The sequence below is a fragment of the Oryctolagus cuniculus genome, chromosome 4 (assembly GCF_964237555.1).
Source record: "Oryctolagus cuniculus chromosome 4, mOryCun1.1, whole genome shotgun sequence".
NCBI classification, from domain to species: Eukaryota; Metazoa; Chordata; class Mammalia; order Lagomorpha; family Leporidae; genus Oryctolagus; species Oryctolagus cuniculus.
In genome coordinates this window covers 154,476,347-154,497,654 of record NC_091435.1, presented here as the reverse complement: position 1 = coordinate 154,497,654, position 21,308 = coordinate 154,476,347, and positions in this window count along the sequence as shown.

The following is a 21,308-nucleotide window of genomic DNA, read 5'->3' as shown; positions in this document are numbered from 1 at the left end:
AAATAAAATTATTGAATGTTTAAATAATATTAAAAATGAATTCCCATTTTTTCATTTAATAACTTTTCCCTTAGAGATAGAGCTTCCTGAAATAAACAAAAGTCATTAAACAAGGTCTGTTTCATATATTTTAAACTTCATAGCATGAAGCAACAGTTTACCCTGCAGAGGTTGAACTTTGGGCTTCAGCCGCCTGATTCCTGGGAAGAATCTTTTGAGTTTTTCTTTATCCCTCGATGTTTTTGTTGTAGTGTAGCCTCCATGTCCAGGCCCAAGGTCAAATACCTGACACCTGAATGCTCAGCTCTTTAGAAGACAGGCAGGCTAGATCAGCTGCTATCTCAGACAGACTGTCTTTAAATACATTTTTGGCATATCTTCAGACAGTTCTTTTTCTTCTGTTCAATTTTGTTCATCTTCTTACTTAACTTTTCAAGTGCTACTATTTCCTTTTTAAATGTAGTATTGAGAAGTGCAAACATTATTGGAAGAGAGAGTCTTACTAGCATAATTGTGCATTATCTTCCTTTTATATTGCAGATGGAAAACATTAAATCTAGGGGGAATAGAAATCTGCTCAATCAGTTATTGATAGCACAATTTCCTTTAAAAATCCTTACCTTTGGAGAAGAAAAATACTGATTGTTTTTAAGGTGGTAACTCTCCATCATTTTTTAGGAGACTCAAATGACATAGGGAATTAAAATTCTGTCTTCTGAAAATCAGACTTCTGCTGATACTGCCCTTTCCCTTTTGCAATCTGATATTTCAGCAAGAGACTGGGGGTGGAATGGAGGAAGGGAGTGCTCCTATTGGGCAGCATGTTACATCCAGGCCACTTGGTTACCAGCTCCACAAAGAAGGTCTCTGGGTGCTTTTTTGAAAAATTATAAACTCCATAACCATCTCTTGTTAGCTATCATCCTGCACAGACTTCACTGAGAGCAATACATCCCAGATGAAGTCTAGACTTGGAGGGAGCTGTGCCAGCTGTCAACCAGACCCAACTCTCTTGAGACAAGCATTTGGTTTCGTGGTTAAGACCTTCATGTCCCTCACCTGTGTTCCACTCTCACTTCTGTTTCTGCCTTGAGCTTCCTGCTAATGTAAACCACTGGAGGCAGCTGGTGATGCTCAAGTGCCTGGGTTCCTGCTACCCACACGGAGACCAAGAATGAGTTCCTGGCTTCCAGTTTTAACCTGGCACAGCACTGGTCACTGCAGGAATTAGAGAACTGAACCAGTGGATGAGAGCTCTCTCTGTCTGCCTGCCTTCATCTCAAATAAATACATAATTCAAATAAAGAAATAGACTCCTCGGATTTAAAACAGTTAGGGGGGTGGGTGGGTCAGTAGATATAGTGGTGCAGCTGGTTAAGCTGTTGCATAAAATGTCCTTATCCCATATTGGAGTGCCTGGGATCAAGTTTCATCTCCACTTCTGATCCAGCTTCCTATTGATGGGCACCGTGGCGGGGGGGCAGCTGATGATCACTCAGATACTTGGGAGACATTTATGTGGGAGACCTTGATTGAGTTGTTGGTCCTGGCTTCAGCCTGGTCCAGCCTCAGTTTTTGTAGGCATTTGGAAAGTGAACCAGCAGATGGAAGATTCTCTCTCTCTCTCTCTCTCTCTCTCTCTCTGTCTCTGTCCCTTCCTTTCTATCTATCCCTGTCACTCAAATTTTAAAAAGACCCAACTCTCCACTACAAATCCGTTGCTGAGATCCCTTTTGCAAGCATTGCCAAAATTACTCCACTGCAAAGGTTTGGGACTAATCTGTTCCATCTCTGGTTTCATGGTTCACAGCGCATTTCATGTTTCCCCATTGCTCCCCCACCCCCACCCACCAAATTCAGAGCTAACCTTACTACATGTTTCAACAAGAATTGGCCTAAGTTTAGCAAGAATCGGCTTAAATGTAGTCTTAACTCGTGTAATAGAGATGAACCCTATCCCCATCATACCACCCCCACACAGGCTACCCATGTTAGCTTACAATGCATGAGTGCAATGTGACTTGGGTTATTTCCTTAGAACGTGTAAGTAGGAATTCTCACAGAGTAATATCTGTCTGTAGGGCCCATCCACCTGCAGTTCAGACTAACGGAAGCATGCTCTCAAGGTCAGGGCCTGATGTCAAACTCTGTGTGTCACTTTGATTTCTAAGATCTATAACTGAAGTGTGTTGGGAAGGTAGGGGGTTATATTACTGCATATCCCCCTCGAATCCATCCCAACTTTCCTTTGTGCTCATTCACTCCAGGTACTCAATTGCATTCTTCATCAAGTTAGTAGAATAATATACTAAGATTCTACTTCAAATTTGTTAGACTTTATAGAATCTGATCTACACTCAAGCACTTTCAGTTTATAGAGAAGGCCTTAACTTCTTTTTTAAAAAAAGGTTTATTTATTTATTTGAAAGTCAGAGTTACACAGAGAGAGGAGAGGCAGAGAGAGAGAGAGAGAGAGAGAGAGGTCTTCCATCTGCTGGTTCACTCCCCAATTGGCCACAACGGCCGGAGCTGCGCTGATCCGAAGCCAGGAGCCAGGAGCTTCTTCCAGGTCTCCCACGTGAGTACAGGGACCCAAGGACTTGAGCCATCTTCTACTGCTTTCCCAGGCCATAGCAGAGAGCTGGATGGGAAGTGGAGCATCCGGGACTTGAACACGCGCCCATAAGGGATGCTGGCACTGCAGGTAGCAGCTTTACCTGCTGCACTACAGTGCCGGCCCTGAGAAGGCCTTAAGTTCTAACCAGATATGTCACTACCACCTGAAAAGAGCTTCCACTGTTTTATCCAGTTAGCAATACTAAAGGCCTACCCTTAAGCCTTTCTTCCCTTTGATTCATGAGCAGGTTCCCCTCGTGTCTGTGTATCACAGTTTCCCAAGATTATTTTAGAATATATAGTTTGCAGGATCCTATCATATTTCTGTTGTACCAAAAACTCAAAGACCTAGGTTTGGGAAGATTTTGAAAGACCCACCAGAGTATCCTACTGTGCATCCAAGGTGGAAAATCATCAATTAAGAAATTAAATTTGGGGACCAGAGTAGTGCATAGCAGACTGTCACCTCCTGTGACACCATCATCTTATATGGGCACCAGTTCAAATCCCAGCTGCTCCACTTCTGATCCAGCTCCCTGCTAATGGCCTTGGAAAACCAACAGAAGATGGCCCAAGAGTTTGGGCCCTTATAACCCACTTGGGAGACCCAGATGAAGCTCCTGGCTTCCGCCTAGCTCAGCATTGGATGCTGTGGCTTTCTGGGGAGGAGACCAGTGGATTGAAAATCTCTGTGTGTGTGTGTGTGTGTGCGTGTGTGTCTCCCTCTCTCTATGTAAGTCTTTCAAAATAAACAGTTATTTAAAAAGGGAGAAATGAATAAATTAAATTTTATAAAATTAAATATTCTTCAAATGCTAACAAACTCTCATCTTATGGTTGTTCTTTGTTTATAACAATATAGTGCTAGGTTAAAATGTCCTTTCTGGCACAGCTGGTTTAATCTAAGGACGCAAGTTGTGCTAGAGTAGCAGAGAGCCCAGTATTCTCTGGGTAACACTAATTTTTGCCTGATTGATGTCTTTGAGTCTGATTTCATAGCTTTGTAGTTTATGGCAAGTTATTTTCTAAGCCTTGGTTTTCTGATCCATAAATTGGAGAAAATCATCATGATATTTACCTCCAATGATTGTTGTATGGATTAATGAGATAATCTGTATTAAACTCTCAACTGCATGCCTAACTCACTGCAAATCCTTAATAAATGCTGCTATCATAGTAATTATAGCTATGAAAAAGACTAGCAGTAAAAATCAGTTTAGAAAGGGAAAGTGGTAGAGTCCTAAGTGCAAGCTATGGGGACCACATGAGTTGGCTCTTGTCTTGCTGGAATGTGGAGCCCACCCACCATCCAGAAATATTTTATTGGGAATCAGGAGATGACTACAACGTTTTGAGAAACTTCATAATAGTTAAATTAGGTAATTCTCAAATCAATTGCACAGCACAAATACCTTCTTTTTAAAATATTCTCCCTAAAGAAATAATTTTTCAGGAGACATGAAAATAAATAAACGTAATTTTGAAAACTTGGAAATTGAAATGAAATGAAGTCTTGGGAGTTAGGTTCATTGATATTTTAGGGAAAAGTGGTTGACTTCAAGGACCTCTGCAAAATAGTAACCTAATATTGGCTGAAGAAATGGCTGTGAGCTAGCTCCTCTTCTCTCAAGGTGGAATTTCACACATACGTACGGGTAATATAGATCATCATAAAAGTATATGTTGTGTTGGATTTACTTGTATTTACCTCCTGTTCTTCATGCTATGGAATCCCCATTTTTCCCTCTTAACCCATCCTACTTCCTACTTCAACCCAAAACCCCACACCCAAATCTTTGATGTCATGATATCTATAGCTTTCTAGGCATTTCTCTCTGTCTGACCATGCCTAGAATTGCTTATCTAACCTAAACTTGCCACAGCTTTCATAGTCAATCTTTTCTTGTGAAGGTGGTTATCACTAATTGTCTCCAAAGATGCTATCAGCTCCATCAACCCCAATAGCTGTCTCAAAAATCCCTCAACTCATTGTTGTTCAAGCCTTGACATATTGTCTTCATTAGCTCAGCCCTGTGTCCATCATAAATTCCATCAAAGAGCTGACTGTTTTCTCCACACTGTTTTGAAAGTCTAATTTGAATGTTAAGTAGCCCAGCAGCAATACAATTCGAATTGTTAACAGCAACCCCAGTCTCAGAGACAGTTCAAATGACCATTATCTGGGAAAAAACGAGATGAGTGAAAAGCTGTTTCTTATTATGATGCTTAATTTACAAATTAAAAGCTCTTCAAACTCCCATTTCAGAGCTGGTCTTATTTGGGGCAGTGGTGATAGATAATGAACACTGTTCTAAATAATAAAATTGTTTAAAAACGTAGACTGGCAAAATAATTACACTTAAATTGGCAGCTATTTTCAATTCCTTAAATCTCACAACCATGATGTAATCAAAATTGTTGGGGGGCATTGTGAGCCTATATGTAAACATATGGAATAATATAATATTCTTAAATTATTTATTCTTAAATTACTTATCACTGTGTAGAATTTTTGTCTATTCCATTTTCTAGATTGAGAATATTTGACTTAATATGTAGAGAAATATATGTAATCAAGATTGGTGTTAGTAAAACTTCTTATCTTCTCCTTTGATTATCATTCATAGTCTTTGTTTATTTTCCTGCTGAACTATGGTCTTTTAGCCTTTTATGTGTTGAATTCTTTATTTAAAGGAGCATTAAGCCTTTGACCATAATGTCAATTAAAAATGTTATTTCATAAAAATAAGTAAAATAATAAATTTAAAAAATAAAGTTATATATACCATCAATGAAGATCATAGAGAATGTCAATGATCAGAGAGAAAACCAGTAAGACTTTTAAATGCTCTCTTAAGTAGCCAAGATAAAATTCTAGACTTAGTAGCACTTCTACTTGCCTAGTTCCAAGAATTTCATGGGAAATAATACTGTATACAGTCACTCACACATTTACCCAAAAGTACGTCTATTGGGTGGCTTCTGTGTGCTAGATAATTTGCCATGTGCTGGATATAATGAGCGTGTCTTGAAATTAGGGCCAAAAAATTGTGAATCTAGTCTGGATTCTGCAACTAAAGAATTGTATGATCTTGACAAGGTCTTCAGCCTCTGTAGTTTCATTAGTGACTTGTAAAAATTATGAATGATGATTCATGCCTTGCTGAACTACAGAATCTCGGAATTTTTATCATGTAAGGAAACTTCTCTTAATAGATCAGTATTTTCTCCAACTTCAGAGATCAATCCATTAATTTCTGTAGTAGATAGGATCTAAGGATCTAAGATGACCCCACCAAGGTCTTCTTCTAGTATTTACTTCCTGCATAATTTCTTCCATTTGATTGGGCAGGGAACCCGTGATGTGCTTCTAACCAACCGAATGAAGTAAAGGTAAGACGGTGTATATGCTAACATGTGTGTTATCACATAAGATCGTGCTGTGAGTTTTGTGAGAAGATTCTCCCTACTGATGGCTTTAAATGAGCAAACTGCCATGTTGTGAGATTTTCTATGGAAAGGGTCATGAGGCAGGAAAGTTAGGGCAGCCTCTGGTAAAAAACAGCCAGCAAGAAACTGGGCCCTCAGTCCAGCAGTCTGCAAGAAACTGCATGCTGCCAACAGCTACTTGAGTGAGGGGCTGTGTTCTTTCCCAGTTGAGTTTCAGATGGAAGCATAACCTAGACCGGCACCTGGATGGAAGCCTTGTAGAGGAAGCACCCAGCCCAGCTGTCCAAGGACCCCTACCCACAGAATTAAACAGAATAGAACAGCATGGAGTAGAACAGAAATATAAGCATGTTTCATTAACATTTCCCTTCAGTTACACTGCATGCATATGTCTATATTAGGTCACAATATAAGGTAAATTTCATAATATGAGTTGTAGTTAAAAGAAACTTTCAAAAGATTCCTTGTAGTTTTGAATGTCTATATTCTCACGGTCCCTCCTTCCTTCCTGCCTGCCTGCCTGTCTTTTTTAAAGCCCAGTCTTGGTAAAATGGGATAGAGCCAGATAATAGGGGATGCATTGAAGATTTATTTTATTTTAAAGCAGTGTGATAAAAGAGAGAAAGAGAGCGGGTGGCAGATCTTTCACTGGTCCACTCCGCAAATGACTACAACAAGCAAGCATAGGTCAGGCCAAAACTAGGAGTCTGGAATTCCATTCAAATCTCTCACATGGGTAGTAGGGGCCAAGTATTTGTGCCATCTACTGCTGCTTTCCCAGGTGCATTAGCAGGGAGCTGGACTGGAAATGGGACAGCCAAGACTTGAACCAATACTCCAAGACAGGATGCCCACACCGCAAGCAGTATCTTAACCCACTGTGCTAGAATAACAACTCCCTATATGCTCATGTATCTGAAAGCACTTTACAGGGACTATGAATCCTATGCAGTGGGGGTGAACCAGCACCCAAGTGAGAATACTGAAGATCAAGAACATTTTCTATCACATTCAGAGGATTTTAGACTTTGGAATTAGGGAAGTTCTCTCTGGAGTAAATTATAGAATCACTAGTGAATTCATGATCATATAGAGATAGGACTAAACAAGACTTCAAGTTCTTCTAGTTTAGACCACCATTTCATTGGTAGTAATGTATAACTGTAGTTTGCAAATATACATTTTCAAATTTTTTTAAATGCGCACATTTGTCTTGATGAGTATTTTAAAAATGACATTGTTACTGCCTGGGTTGTGACTAACATAAATAGCATCTCTGTATCATCTCCACATTCTTTGCAGAAACACATTACACATTCTCTTGGTGGTATGTGAATAAGGTGATTTGCAAATGTCTGAAGTCTGAAAGTTGGGACACCCTGTTACAGACCAAACTTTGGTTTAACAAATAAATAAATGGAAGTTCAGAGAGATTCAGAGAAATTGTCATGCTCAGTTTAGTCATGGGATCAAACACTTTGAAAAAAAATAAGCTATTGATTAAGTTTATGCAAATTGCAGAGTCTCTTGAAGTAAACAATATAGTAGCTGGTGTGTGCATGCTTGTGATGTGGCTGTCTGGGAGGATGCATGATGTGTGTGTGCCTGCTGTGTGTGTGTGCCTGCTGTGTGTGTGTGCACATTTTCTGGGATATGTGTGTTTTCTGGTGGTTTCTGTATCAGACGTTGTGTTAGACATATACAAGAAGCTCACACATAATACTTGTTTCAGAGTTTACAGATTAATAGATGATTATAGTGCATCATGTATTCCAATAATCAATAAATTATTGATTATAAGAAGCCTCTATTGAAGGCCATAAAGAAGATGTAAAAGAACACTGATTTTCACATCAGAAGATTTGAGTTCGGTTCAACTCTACTCTTTGCTAGTTTTATGACCTTGAATAATGAATCCTCTGTGTACTGTACTTTCCTCATCTGTGCAATACAGACATGAATCCATTTCTCATTGCATTGTGTATTACTCAATGTTCTCCAGACACGCATAACCAATGGATGTGATGTGATGTGTGTGTGTTGTAAAAGTATTTATTTTAAGGAATTGGCTTGTGTGACTACAGAGGCTGACAAGCACAAAATCCAAAATCTGCAGGGTGGACCAACAGGCTGAAAATCCATATTAATAGCCAATGCTGCATTTCAAGTTCAAGTTGGGTGCATTTGCTGCAGTAGTACCTCTTGCTTGGGGTGGGGTAAGGAACAGTCTATCATTAACTCTATTAAGGCCTTTATCTGACTGAATGAGGCCCACTATCATAGAGGACAGCCTGCTTTACTCAAAGTCCACTGACTCAAAGGTTAACTTCTTCCTCTGTTTGCAGAAATATCCAGAAAAATGCTTGACAAGAAGTGGCATTTGGTGCAGAAGCTTCCGTTGTCACCTGGGATTTTTACTTCCCAGATTGGAGTGCTGGTTTGAGACCCAGATCCTCTGCTTCCAGTCCAGCTTCCTGCTAATGCACACTGCGGGAGGCAGCTGCTCAAGTACTTGGATCCTTGCCTCCCACATGCCTACCCACGTAGGAGACCTGAATCGAATTTCTGGTTCCTGATTTTGGCCTTGACCCAGCAGGCATTTGTGGTGTGAACCAGTGCCCCGGAGATTTTCTCTTTCCTTCTATTTCTCTCAAATAAATACATTATTTTTAAAAAATTAGACATCACAAATCACCCACTGGTAATTATATAGGTCTCCTAAAATCATACTTAGTTTTTAGCTAAAGACAATAGGAGTATCGTATTTCTATATAACATGATCCAACTTCCCTGGATACAACACAGCATATTAACCCTTTCTCAAGTAGAGGATGCAAAGCCTTTGAATCATGTTTTGATATCCTGCAACTTAAATACTATGATATAAAGTTAGCAAAGCTTAAATGCCATGATACAAACTCAACAAGTATTGTATTCTAAGGGCTGATACAGGAGTAGGGAAAACAAAGATATTACATTTATACATACACGTATATACAATATTACTTGAAAAGTTAACAGAATAAAATTAAAAGATAAGTGTATTATGGTGCAAAACAGATTGAATCCATGCATAGCTTCTTCATAATGGGTACTTACCATAAACTTGTTTAAGATTTTCCGAAAGCATGTGTTTCAAAATTTTGTACCAAAATGCACTTATCTTTTGTTTCCACATTTTATATATATGTATGTACACACACACACACACACACACACACATATATATATACATACACGTACATAACACACACAGTCCTCCACTTGCAAGTATTTTGCTTAAGATTTTTCAACTTCGTGTAAAAGCAATTCACACTCAGCAAAACATGTGTTTCAGATTTTGAATTTTGATCATTTTCCAGGTTAACAATATGCCCTCATCCTCCTACCCCTAGATCCTCTCTTGTGATGCCAGGCAGGATCAGCAACCACCACTCCCACTCTGTCACAGGGACACAAGGGGAAGCAACCCAAATTCTACTAGATACCTTGTTGCTAAGTTAGGATATTTGGTAAGTTAGGTGTATTAACTACATTTTTGACTTATGATATTTTCAACTTACAGTGGGTTGCCCAGATGTAGTTGTATAAATTATTATGATGATTAAATAATATATACAGCACCCAGAATTCTCTAGCATATGGCATGTTGCTACTAAATACTCTTCACCGTGTACTCTAATTTCAGATCCGTCTCTGGCTGCATAGCATTATACATTAACCATGGTAAGAATTAGCCTCTGTACAAGTGTGGGCATAGGAATTTGTATTAGGCATGTGCTTACACGTTTTGGTGAATAGTAGATTACGTACGTAGTAATTAGGTGCCTGCTTCTTTTTATGCGAAATATCATCCTACTGAATTTCTTCCATTTTAGACCCTGCAAACACAACTGTGGAATGCTTGGCAGAGGGAACTGGGAGCTTTTCTAGTTTCACGAATCTGAAACTAATTCTTAAAATTCTACATGCTGATAATGAAATGGGTCCAAAAGACTTTGTGTGAAAAGTAGATAGTATATACTTATCTAAATTGTTTTCCTCAAAACGATGAAAGACGTACACACGTGTGTGTGTGCATTTCCATGTATAAACGCACATACACACAGGTGATAAAAAACTGGCTTTTTAATCCCTGCAACTGATACTTCAGACTTCATGTAATTCTTTCAAATGTTCAATCAACTGTATATCCACAATTTAATTGAAAACTCTACTAACATTGTGCATGTTACCCCTTGCTCTATCCTAGCTAATCTGAAAAATAAAGAAAAATATTGGGCCTTGAGCATTTAATCCAGATATGAGATAAAGAGCTCTACCTCTACATACCTTGCATTTATAGCCTCTTTTCCACTTCTAAAAATGTCTTTTCCTCAATAAGTCAAGAAACATGTCTATGCTAAATTTCTATTTCTTCTTTCCTAATACCCCTTGTAATCCTACTGTATAAGTGTAATATTACAGCAAATATCTTTCCTATTAATTAAATTCCTTCAGTTTTAGACTGATATTAAAGCTATCCAAACTTCTCATGTGCTTTAAAACATGTCTCTTCCCTTGAAACATTCAGTTCATTTTTGACTCCAAAAAACTTTAAAAACATTTTATTCGAAGTGGTTTATTTTGCCTTTCTTTCTCAGCGTACCCAGGCTCCTCCTCATATGCTCAAACAAATAAGAAGGGGCAGGGTGGGGGGTCTCTTTGAAACACCTGCACAAAAGCCTACGGAAACCCTTGCATACCAAGAAGGCTACTTCATATTATCTTTTCTCCCTTCAAAAATTTATAATAATCAGGATGGTTAATGATTGAAGATTTAAATTCCACTTTCTTATTTCCAATCATTATGCTATGATCACAGAAATAACTAATCTTTAGCAGTGTGTTGGGAAAGAAAAATCTTTTCAAATTTACCCAATCAAGTTATTCCACATCCAATCTTTGCATGCTTTGCAAAATCAGCTATATCTGGTTGTTTTCATAATTTCATGATTAAATATGTCAATAGATTTTCTACTGCTCATTCCGTTATTTATCCAGAACATTAATGAACTTCTCTACCTCCTGTGGATCCATAAATGTTTCTATTTTATTATCAAAAACAACCCTTAATTGGGCTAAAAATAGGACTGTTGCTCTACCACACCTAAGTAATGTATTCACTTTTCTCGCTCTGGAGTCACCATTTGCTCACTGATATTTATTGCATGCCCCCCATATACATTATTTCTGGGGCTCAGAAATTTCTGGTGCAGCTACTGCTCTCATGGATCTTCGATTCAGTTAAGAGACACAGTTAATTAACAAGCAACCGAATAAAGCAGAAACTTCTTACGATGATGCGTTCTTTGGGAACATAAACAGGACAACCTTGGAAATGGTGACCAGGTGGGGCAGAGGCAAGATGTGGGGTCATGGGAGGGTGAGCAAGGAAGTCTTCTTTGAGGAACTGGCAACTGAAATGCTGCCAGAAACAGAAGAGGAGTCGTTCAGGCCGAGGTGCTGGGGAAGGATGTGGAGGCAGAGGAAATGGAGACTCAAAGGCTCAGAGGCTAGAGCAAGCTTGGTGAGCTTGAGGATGAGAAGCGTCTGTGTGGTTGAACGAGGCAAAGAAGTCACGGCAACGAAGCTGACATTGGTCATTTTTCAACCACCTATCTTTAATAACAATGACTAAAATGTATTGAGTCCTCAATATGTGCCAAGCACTTAATACATTCATTTTTTTTTTAATCTCAATTACTTCTCAAAATAACCACAGGATAAAGTTGATTTTAATTATTTCCATTTTACAGTGGACTAAATTGAAACCCAGTTACTGAAGAATGCTCAAGTCGTATCGTAGCAGACCAGTGTAAATTGATTCAAGCCAAGTCCTGCACAAGTGAGTTCCGCTGCCAACCTCACAGCTTGTTTTCTGGTTGCTTGTACTGTTTGCACTTTGTTGGATGAGTTACAGCTGGGGTTTGGCAGTACCTTACTTACTAGGGAGGAGGCAGCAGTGTGCCTATAGTTGTTTAGACAGGTAACTCCTCTCCTGTCCAATGAAAGCCCCGATTGGTGGCATTTGTTGATCTCTCTAACATAAATCTTCCTTCAGTGGCTTATTTGAAGCTGATGAGTGTCACCTGTCACACGTGTAATTGAGAAGAGATGTGCCCCCTCCAGCTCTTGGGAGCCAGTAGGAGCCAGTTCTGATACTCCACTGCTGAGAGATAACCAATAAGTATTCACTTGAAAGAAAAAGCTACCCACAGGAGAGTAGTTTGGAATCCCTTCGATGAAAATCAGAATCTCAAAGACTAAAACGAAATGTATTTTATTACTCTCCATCCTCAACATTTGCTAGCAGAGAAAGGTAGGAGGCAGTGCATGCAAAAATGGATGCCTCTGCCTCTGATTTATGTAAGATTTTTATCACAGCCACCTGAAACATTTTGCAATTGAGTTTGCTCATTGAAGAGCAACCTGCTTTCCTGAATATGGCGTACACAAATGGTTATTTCAAAATGAAGAGGCGCAGCTCCTTGGGTGCCTATAGACATTCAGGATGGTTTTGCTAATTGAGAATTTAGGAGACCAAGTCAATGGATGCAGCACCTAAGGAACTGCTTTACAACATGGCAGTCATTAGACAGCATAGACCTTCTCAGAATGAGCGGGAATCCTTGCACAGGGGCGGGGAAACTGTCTTCCAAGTGTTAATGCCAAGGTGCAATCGCCAAATACTAATTCATGGCAGAGAGAGAGCAGATGCTCTTGTGGTAGAGTGGGGGTTAGAGGACGCAGGGAGCAAGCAAGCAGCAGAAGCTCCGTGAGTTACAGCACCTCGTTGCCACTATAAAACATCTTTATTGAGAGGGAAAACGCAATATTTTGGTAGATGGAGATGAAGGAGGTAGTCTGGATGGCTCACTTATGGTAGAGTGTGCAATTTTACAGCTGGGATATGCCGTCTGCTTTGTGTTTCCCCTGCTCTCAGCCTATCCAGAGCAGGCATTGAATATACACAATTGAGTCCATAAAGTGATCAAGGTGCTTAGGTAGAACTTGGGAAATGGGGAATTTTAGAAATAGGAAACCTCTCTTTTCTATAGGAAGTTCTAAAATGCCATATTCTCCATCCCCTTTTTTTCAGTTCATTTGATTTATGGCACATGTAGAAAGCTGTTAGTGGTGTGATCTCAGGACAGTTAGGTTAATTCACTTGTATAAAATATACCCATTTTGTTAACTTGTAGAGTGTGGCTGGGTGTTGCTGCCATTCTCTTAGGTATGTCTTAACTCTAAGAACCCATCACTGGAGACAGGTGCAGAAGCCTAGCACTCTCGGCTTGTTTAGGCTTACAGCGAACTCCTGCTTTACTTAGTGTTATGGTGGGAGAAAGTGGGGGTGAGTAAAAAAGTCATTAGACGGGGGACATCAATCCAAATTTTTAAAGCTGAAAAGAAATCGACCATGCAAACCCTTCAGTAAGGTCAATGTAGAAGAAGGGAGTTTTTGTTCATTTGTTTGGAGTGTGTGTGTGTGTGTGTGTGTGTGTGTTTTACCCTCTAGGAGCAAGGGAAGGAAATTTGTGCTCTCTCCAAAAAGAAACTTCAGTCAGGTGTTTCTATGCATGTTTTCCATTCTTCCTCATGAAAGCACAAGTTAGAAGACTTGAAACCTTTATCTGCTTGGCATATCAGAACATCAAATAACATGTGGAAGTTTTATAGCCAAGGATAGGAATCTCAGTGAATGGAGATGGGAGCCAAAGTCCTTTACTGAAAATAGGCAGTATTTTAAAAATCTTTATTTTGTACCTTCTCATTTTAGTCAATGAGAATATAATTTTTCTGTGCAAACATTCAGGAGAGGGTTCATATATTAATTCTTTATTTAAAAAACCTGCTAAATTTGTTGAAGATCCTTTAAAATATTTTTCATCTCAATCGTGTGTTGAGGAGCTTTGGAAAGATGCGATGAAGTCATCAAGCCCATGCTTTCAGTGATATGACTCTGCAATGTCTTTATTTTCCTTTTATAATTTGATATTTTAATACAGTTTAAAAATACCATGAAAAGGTCATGGTAACTCCCTGTCAAGTGTTCTCCTAACATCTGTGTTTAAAAAATTAATGTTTCAAGGGATACTTTGAGTTGATAAGCATTTCTGGTAAGTTTTCTTTATTTGTGATTGTCTTTTAAAAAGCATGAAAATGTCTTTCCTATTTGGAGTTGTTTTCAGGAAATATGGACTCTTTTCTCTCTCTCTCCCTACCTCCTGGCTACAGTCACTTTCTGTGCTATTTGTGTATCTACATTATTCATGCTTACAAGCCAGCTGTAAAATAAAAATAGAGTGAATGAATGAGTTCTAAGGATCAACATGAAAATATGGCCTGAACTCCAGCCAAACCTTGAATCTAACTTATTTTGTATAGTTCATCACTTTCTGGTTCACGGGGAATTCTATTAGCCTATTCTGTAGGCCTGTTAGTCTGAAATTAAGGTTTATGTCCTGGACTCTTAATTAAAAGTATAAAATCAACAATATCCGATGCCTTCTATATATCACTAGAACCCCTTCAAGACCTCAAAATTTCTCCCATCAATCAAAACATAAAGAACAATGCTTGGTTTCCTTTACCTGCTTCTGGAAGTTCTTTTTTGTGTGTGTATGTGTACTGTTACTTACATGCCGGTGTGAAAATACCATGTGTTTTTTCCTTAAAGCTATTAAAAAATGAACACAGTGGCCTCAACTGTGCTATGCTAATATTCTGGGAGGCACAGGCCTCAGAGACCATCCTGGGCTGTCGGCTGCTGCTTCCGAGGGTGGTAAATTGAAAAGCAAAACGCGGCCAACACAGTGAAAAAGCCTGGTCAACTTTACATGAGGCTTCATTGTTCCTGCTGTAATGCACTTCTTTCCACACATAATAGTGACTGATCTGGCTGATCTTTTTTTACTTAGGGGGAAAAAAACATTTCTAAACTCATTTTGTCAGCTCCAGAGTTTCATGGGTATAAAAACAGAGAATTATATATGTGACAGAGCTCAACACTGGGACTGAGAGATCTCCAAGCCTGGAATGAAAAACATATAGTTCTGGCAATTTGAGCCTTTTGTAAATTCTCCTCTTAATCCTCTTAAGCTGATGAACCCCAACCCGCAGCTTCCTAGTTTTCTGCAGTCAATTGTACTGAAATCATTGTCAATTAATCAACTGGAAGAGCAAACACCTGCCCAATTTATTATTATTTTTTTACAAGTAATTAGGGGGTCCAATAAAGCAGCAGGAGTGGATACATTTTTCAGGTAAAAGCATATGTCAAAACCTGCATGTTTCTAAGCAATTCCACACCACAGAAAGAAAGGGGAGGGGTAGAAAGAGAGAGAGAGAGAGAGAGAGAGAGAGAGAGAGAGAGAAGGTGGGATGAGAAGGGGGTAGGGAGAAAGGGAAAACATATCTCTTTTGACAACAAAAAGCCACAAAATATTCTGAAATGCAGAACAAAGAGGCTTGTAAAGCAACACTCTTTATTGCCTAGGATCCCTGCACCTGCAAGCATATGTAAAATGCTCAAAGTAACACACATGCGAGAGAGAGATGTGTGCATCACTGCTGCGTAGGTGGCATAGGTACCGTTGGCCTGGTATAGACAATGAGTCTGTATCTACCAGTTTCACGTATGTTTTGTAGGTTATACCACAGAGCTGGACGCTAAACTTTGTCTCTTCTCCACTGAGAGCGAAAGAAGCAGCCGGGTGGCAGAAGCCCATGTTCACTTGCACAAAACAGGTGGTGTTCTAGTTAGGATGCCATGTTTGCTATTTAGGGTTCCTGTGATCTCTGGAAGGATGGGTAAGCTATAGGGTGCGTGGGATGAAGCTACACAAAGCATCCTTAGCACTCCAAGCCTACAGGCTCTGTGCGACCTGGCACCCGGCGCACCACGATGGGTTATCTCAGCAAGCCGGCTACAGCGTCTCTGTGAATTTGGGTTACCACATTTAGCTGTGGGATTACAGCACATAATACCACAGATAGGAGATAATGCCTCAGGCGTGTGGCTGGGGCGATGCAAGCCCTGCAAGACTAATTATGGTACACATGGGGGTTGGAGGAGATGGAGGAGTGGGTAATCCGACGTGGCTTGCGGCTTCTGGTGTCTGTCATGGCATACCTTCTCCCATAGCCCAGTCCCCCTGCCCACACTGACAAACCAAAACAAAGCTATAAAATGTCACCCTGCACCTCCATCTTTCTTCCTCCTGAGGCAGCCGGCAATAAATCAGAACACATTTCCCTCCATGGGAGTCCAACAGCACACAAAAAGGACAGATTTTTTTTTTTTTCCTTTTAACTGTCCTTTTGGATTCCGAAGTGATGCTTAAAAATCTCTCTCTGATGGCACTGCATGGATTTTCTTGCTGATGATTCAGGGCCATTGCTTTCGGTGCCCAGAAGTCCTCAAGATATTTATAAAACAGGTTGTCACCCCTTGATACCTCTCTAAAATTTTGTTCACATTTTGGACACTGAGCTTTCTTTCTCTCTGCAGCTCTGTTCATTAATCTCTCCAACACTTGAGCAAGTCCTGGACGAATCTGGTGGGATTTGGAATTATGCTGCACTGCATTGATGTTACTTGCTGGTGCAACTGTCTCAAGGGTTTGAACTTGATCACAGTTTCATTCTCCCAATGATTCCTTCTGGTTTATAAAGACCATTTGAATATTCTTACCAGCTCACAAGTGTCATTTCACTATTTCTCAGTTTTTCTCATGGGAAAAAATTGCTTATTCCAGCCTTTCTTTGCCCTAATAATATCAATGGGTTGTTATGAAGTTCAACTGCAAAAAAGGTTTTTCTCACATGTATTTGAAGTATTTTCAATGTGGAGCAGTCTCTCCTCCCTTTCTCCCAGGTGCAATTCTAATTGATCATGGAAAATGCACAATCATGAGATTTGGAACATGTGAGAGAGATATAAGTTGCCCAGAAAATCTTAAAATATAGCCTCAAAACACTATGCATGGTAGTCATTAGTGCTTGTCATAAATTGTTTTCAGATCTCTGCCTTTGGGGCACGTGTCAGGATTACATTCCCGCCCCCTTGTATTGGAATAGAACCCTCTAAGGAGTTCTGCAGAAGTGATCAGCAATGCTATGAGTCACTCTGGTCCCGGGCTTTGGCAGTTGGTGTCTGGGCAACACTACCCAGGTCCTCTGTTTTCCCTCTAGTGTGGCAATCAGTACAACAAGGCTTGCTAGCCCTGTCCTCAGGTTGGTCCACGAACACCATGCTCCTACTCACCCCTTGAGACCCATTTGACATAAATCATGAGTAAGAAATAAACCTTGGTTGAAATCAACTGTTGAGATGTGAGAGGCTCACTCTAACTTCAGCATAACCAGTCTGTTTTTACTGTGGAACTAGTTCATTGGGATGGTAGCAAGATGCCACCAGCCAAAAGGGACGCAATACCATGAAGACCTGGGAGAAACTTGTATGAAAGATATTACACAGGCCAGCGCCGCGGCTCAATAGGCTAATCCTCCACCTGTGGCGCCGGCACACCGGGTTCTAGTGCCCGGTTGGGGTATTGGATTCTGTCCCAGGAGCTCCTCTTCCAGTCCAGCTCTCTGCTGTGGCCCAGGAGTGCAGTGGAGGATGGCCCAAGTCCTTGGGCCCTGCACCCACATGGGAGACCAGGAGAAGCACCTGGCTCCTGGCTTCGGATCAGCGCGGTGCACTGGCCGCAGCGGCCATTGGAGGGTGAACCAACAGTAAAGGAAGACCTTTCTCTCTGTCTCTCTCATTGTCCACTCTGCCTGTCAAAAAAAATTTAAAAACATTAAAAAAAAATAGAAAGATATTAAACAAATGACTTGAGTTGATTTGGATTCATTGATGGTTTTCACATCTTCACAAGTCTATTGTACAGGAACAGAAATGTTCCCAGTATAGTTCTTTCTATGGAAACATAGTTGCACAGACTAATAGAAGTGGAAGATGTGTTGCCTACCAACCACCGCACCAGCCTTCGGCCTCATGTGGCTGTGTCAGGGCGATCCTCCCTGCCCCGTGCTGTTGCAGTTTCTCTGTAACCCATTTGTCTGAGGAAATCTGTAAATTCATCTCTTCTTGAACATTAGCTCGCTCAAAGACAAGTCCTATACTATTTAGTACATGGGAGAGAGAGTGGTGCTATACTCTAGAAGGTGATTATTTTTTGAAAAAAAGATAGTCTTTGACATTTTTCTGGCTCACTAATTTCTTTTCTTTTTCTCATTAAAAAATACACCTCATTTATGAGAAAAATATATTACCATACGTGCTACAAATAGAAGCCAACACTGCAAAGAAAGTAACGGCTGCTGAAAGCTGGCTAATTGAAATGTAATTCATTAGTTTCGAAAAGATCGTGTTCTCTCTCTCTCTCTCTCTCTCTCTCTCTCCACACACACACACACACACACACGCCACAGAGAACAGAGACACACACAATCACATATAGGTACAGGATTTTGGCCTTACAACACCTTTCCAGGGCTTCTTTACACGGCAATGTTTTTGTTGAACTTGAGAAACTGGAAACTTCGATTGTATTGAAAACTAAAGATGTGCACTCACACACAAAATCAGTAACTTTGTTTTTTTCCCATGAGTATTTTTTGATGTGGATAAGTGTTTGGATAGACGCCCACTTCATGGAAGCATTCTGTCTGTTGAGGGCGTGCCATATACCGAGAGGGTAATCAGAACTTAATTCTCATAGCGTTCCACCTTTCGCAGATGGAGGCTGTTCTATTTCAAGAGACCCTGGGTTCTTTTTTCAAAGTCACCCTGCATTTCTGGAGCTAATTTGATCTGAAAGTACCCAGTTAGGTGAAAACCCAATGTTTCCCAGCCTTAGGCTGCAGGTGGTGGAGATAAATGCAAATCCCACCTTGCTGGAAGAAGAAGAGGGAAAAGAGGAGCCAGAAGAGGGGGAAAAATGAAAAATGAAAAAAAAAAGAAAATTAAAAGAAAAACAGGCGGGAAGAAAAGAAGAGAGGGAGCAAGGGAAGAAAGAAGGAAGGTAGAACGGAGAAGGAAGGAGAGAAATTCTGCTCATGTACTCACTTACTCTCTGAATTGACACATGAGCAGCCCAGATCTTATCAGATAATACACACATTTAGAAATTCAGTCTGCACGTGTCTATGTTCCTGCAGCCCATTCTGCCTAGCTAAAACAACATCTTTTTTTTCCCCAAAAAATCTGTTTCCTTCTTACATAGTCCAAATGTTAGAATGTGGTTTGAATTCTTTTTTGAACATTAATTTAAACAGTATGGGAATAGATCAGCCCTTATAAGTCTAAATAAAACTTCCTACGAAATATATAATATGGTGTGCTTATTTGGAGGCTAATGGAGTTGGAAGGAAAAAGTGGGAAAGAGTTAAAAACAGAAAAGAGTAAGCTTCATGGAAGGTTTTTTTTTATAATATATATAAAAATTTAATTTCTGCTTCCCCCTAATCCTAACCTATTTAGCAGAAATTTACCACAAAGCTTTAAAATGGTTTTTCCCACCAGCATTCCAAATTTTCAGATTATTTTGACCTGAACAGAAAAATGCAAATAACATAGTGCCACTTAGTGGAAAGGGTGAAAACAAATCATTGTGGATGAGGAAGAGGACCAACAGGCATCCAGATCTTTGTCTGGAACACCGACATAAGTCGTGTTTGACATTCAGATGTTGTGCCTTCTGATGGCTTTCAATCACAATCAACTTCCACTGCCACAATAGTAAGTGAATTGTGTCACACACTATCACAACAAACACTTCCCACACAGCATGGAAGAAGCCAGTCAACACTGACAATGTAGAAACATTGAAAGCTCGATCTGCTCTAGGGGAGGTATTTTAGGGACTTAAGATTAAGTCAGTGTCATGAAATGATATAGTCATATAATTTTTTTTGGTAGCTACAGGCATTACAAACATATTTCCATTGGGCTCAACAGAGCAACGCTGTTCTCTGCATTAGTGAGGAAGTCTTGTTCTTAGGAAAGCTGGTAAATGACTCACGTCCATGGATTTTTGGGAGACTGAGAAAATCAGCACTAGAGCAGGATCTCATTTCTGGAGCTCCTGGCAAGTCAGGGGCCAAGGCCACCAATTCAGTTGGCAAGCTGAAAGTTTTGTTTCTACTAAATCATGTCACAGATAATGTCACTCTAAAGTGGAATTTTCTGTGACTATTGTTGCATTGTCCTCGGGGATAAATTTTACAATAGCTTAGTATATCTCTCTGTGCACCTATTGATTGTTATAATCAGCTATCTAGCTGTTTTTCATTATTCTAATAGTTTGCAAAATCCACAGCATGCATCAACAAAAGCGGAAACTGTGTATATACAATTTGACACACCCTGCAAAGACCATCAAGGCCCCTTTCCTCCTGTACTCCCTCTTGTTCTCTGCTGTAGCTAGAGTGCATTTCACCCCTAAAGTCTGCTTCCTCCCACAACATCTCAGATTTGCAACATGCTATTAAAATGTTAGCTTTGGATGCTAGGTTTTATTTTGAAATCCCCAACCCCAACCCTCATCCATCTCCATCCCCTTAAACACCAAACTTCCCGCACCCCACCAAACACATACTTTACCTGTTACCTAGGTAACTCAGGGCAGGATAGATTCAAAAGTCTACATCTTCCTCTAGGCCAACATGGATCTTTTCAGGATAGGTGATGCCAAATGCAAATGGTGGGACTCATGGTTTTACAAAAAGTATTTGAAGCATCCCAGACAGTACTTGGGGAATCAGCAAGGAATTAAAGATGAACAGCATTCGCAGCTCTTAATCAGGAGCTCTTTCTACAAGAAAAAAAAGAGAAATTAAAAAAAATGTTCCTACATTACCTACAGTGTTGTTAATGTAACTTTCTATTTACATAATATGCAAAAAGGGCTGTCTGCAAACTGCAGTAATCTATATGGAATGAGGACAAAAGATACTGATTTCTCTCAAATGTTCTTGTTAAGGAATAATCAAGAAGTTAGAACCTCTAATCTTGCAGTCAAAGCAGAAGTTTGGGGGATTTTTTTTCCGTTTTTTCATTTTTGCTCATGTATATATATTCACATGCACAGACGAGTACAGACAGATTTACAGATATCAAATATATCGTCTTTAACATTCGGGAACTAAATTAAACTTCAAAGAAAAAGTTAAAGTTCCTGGTAAAG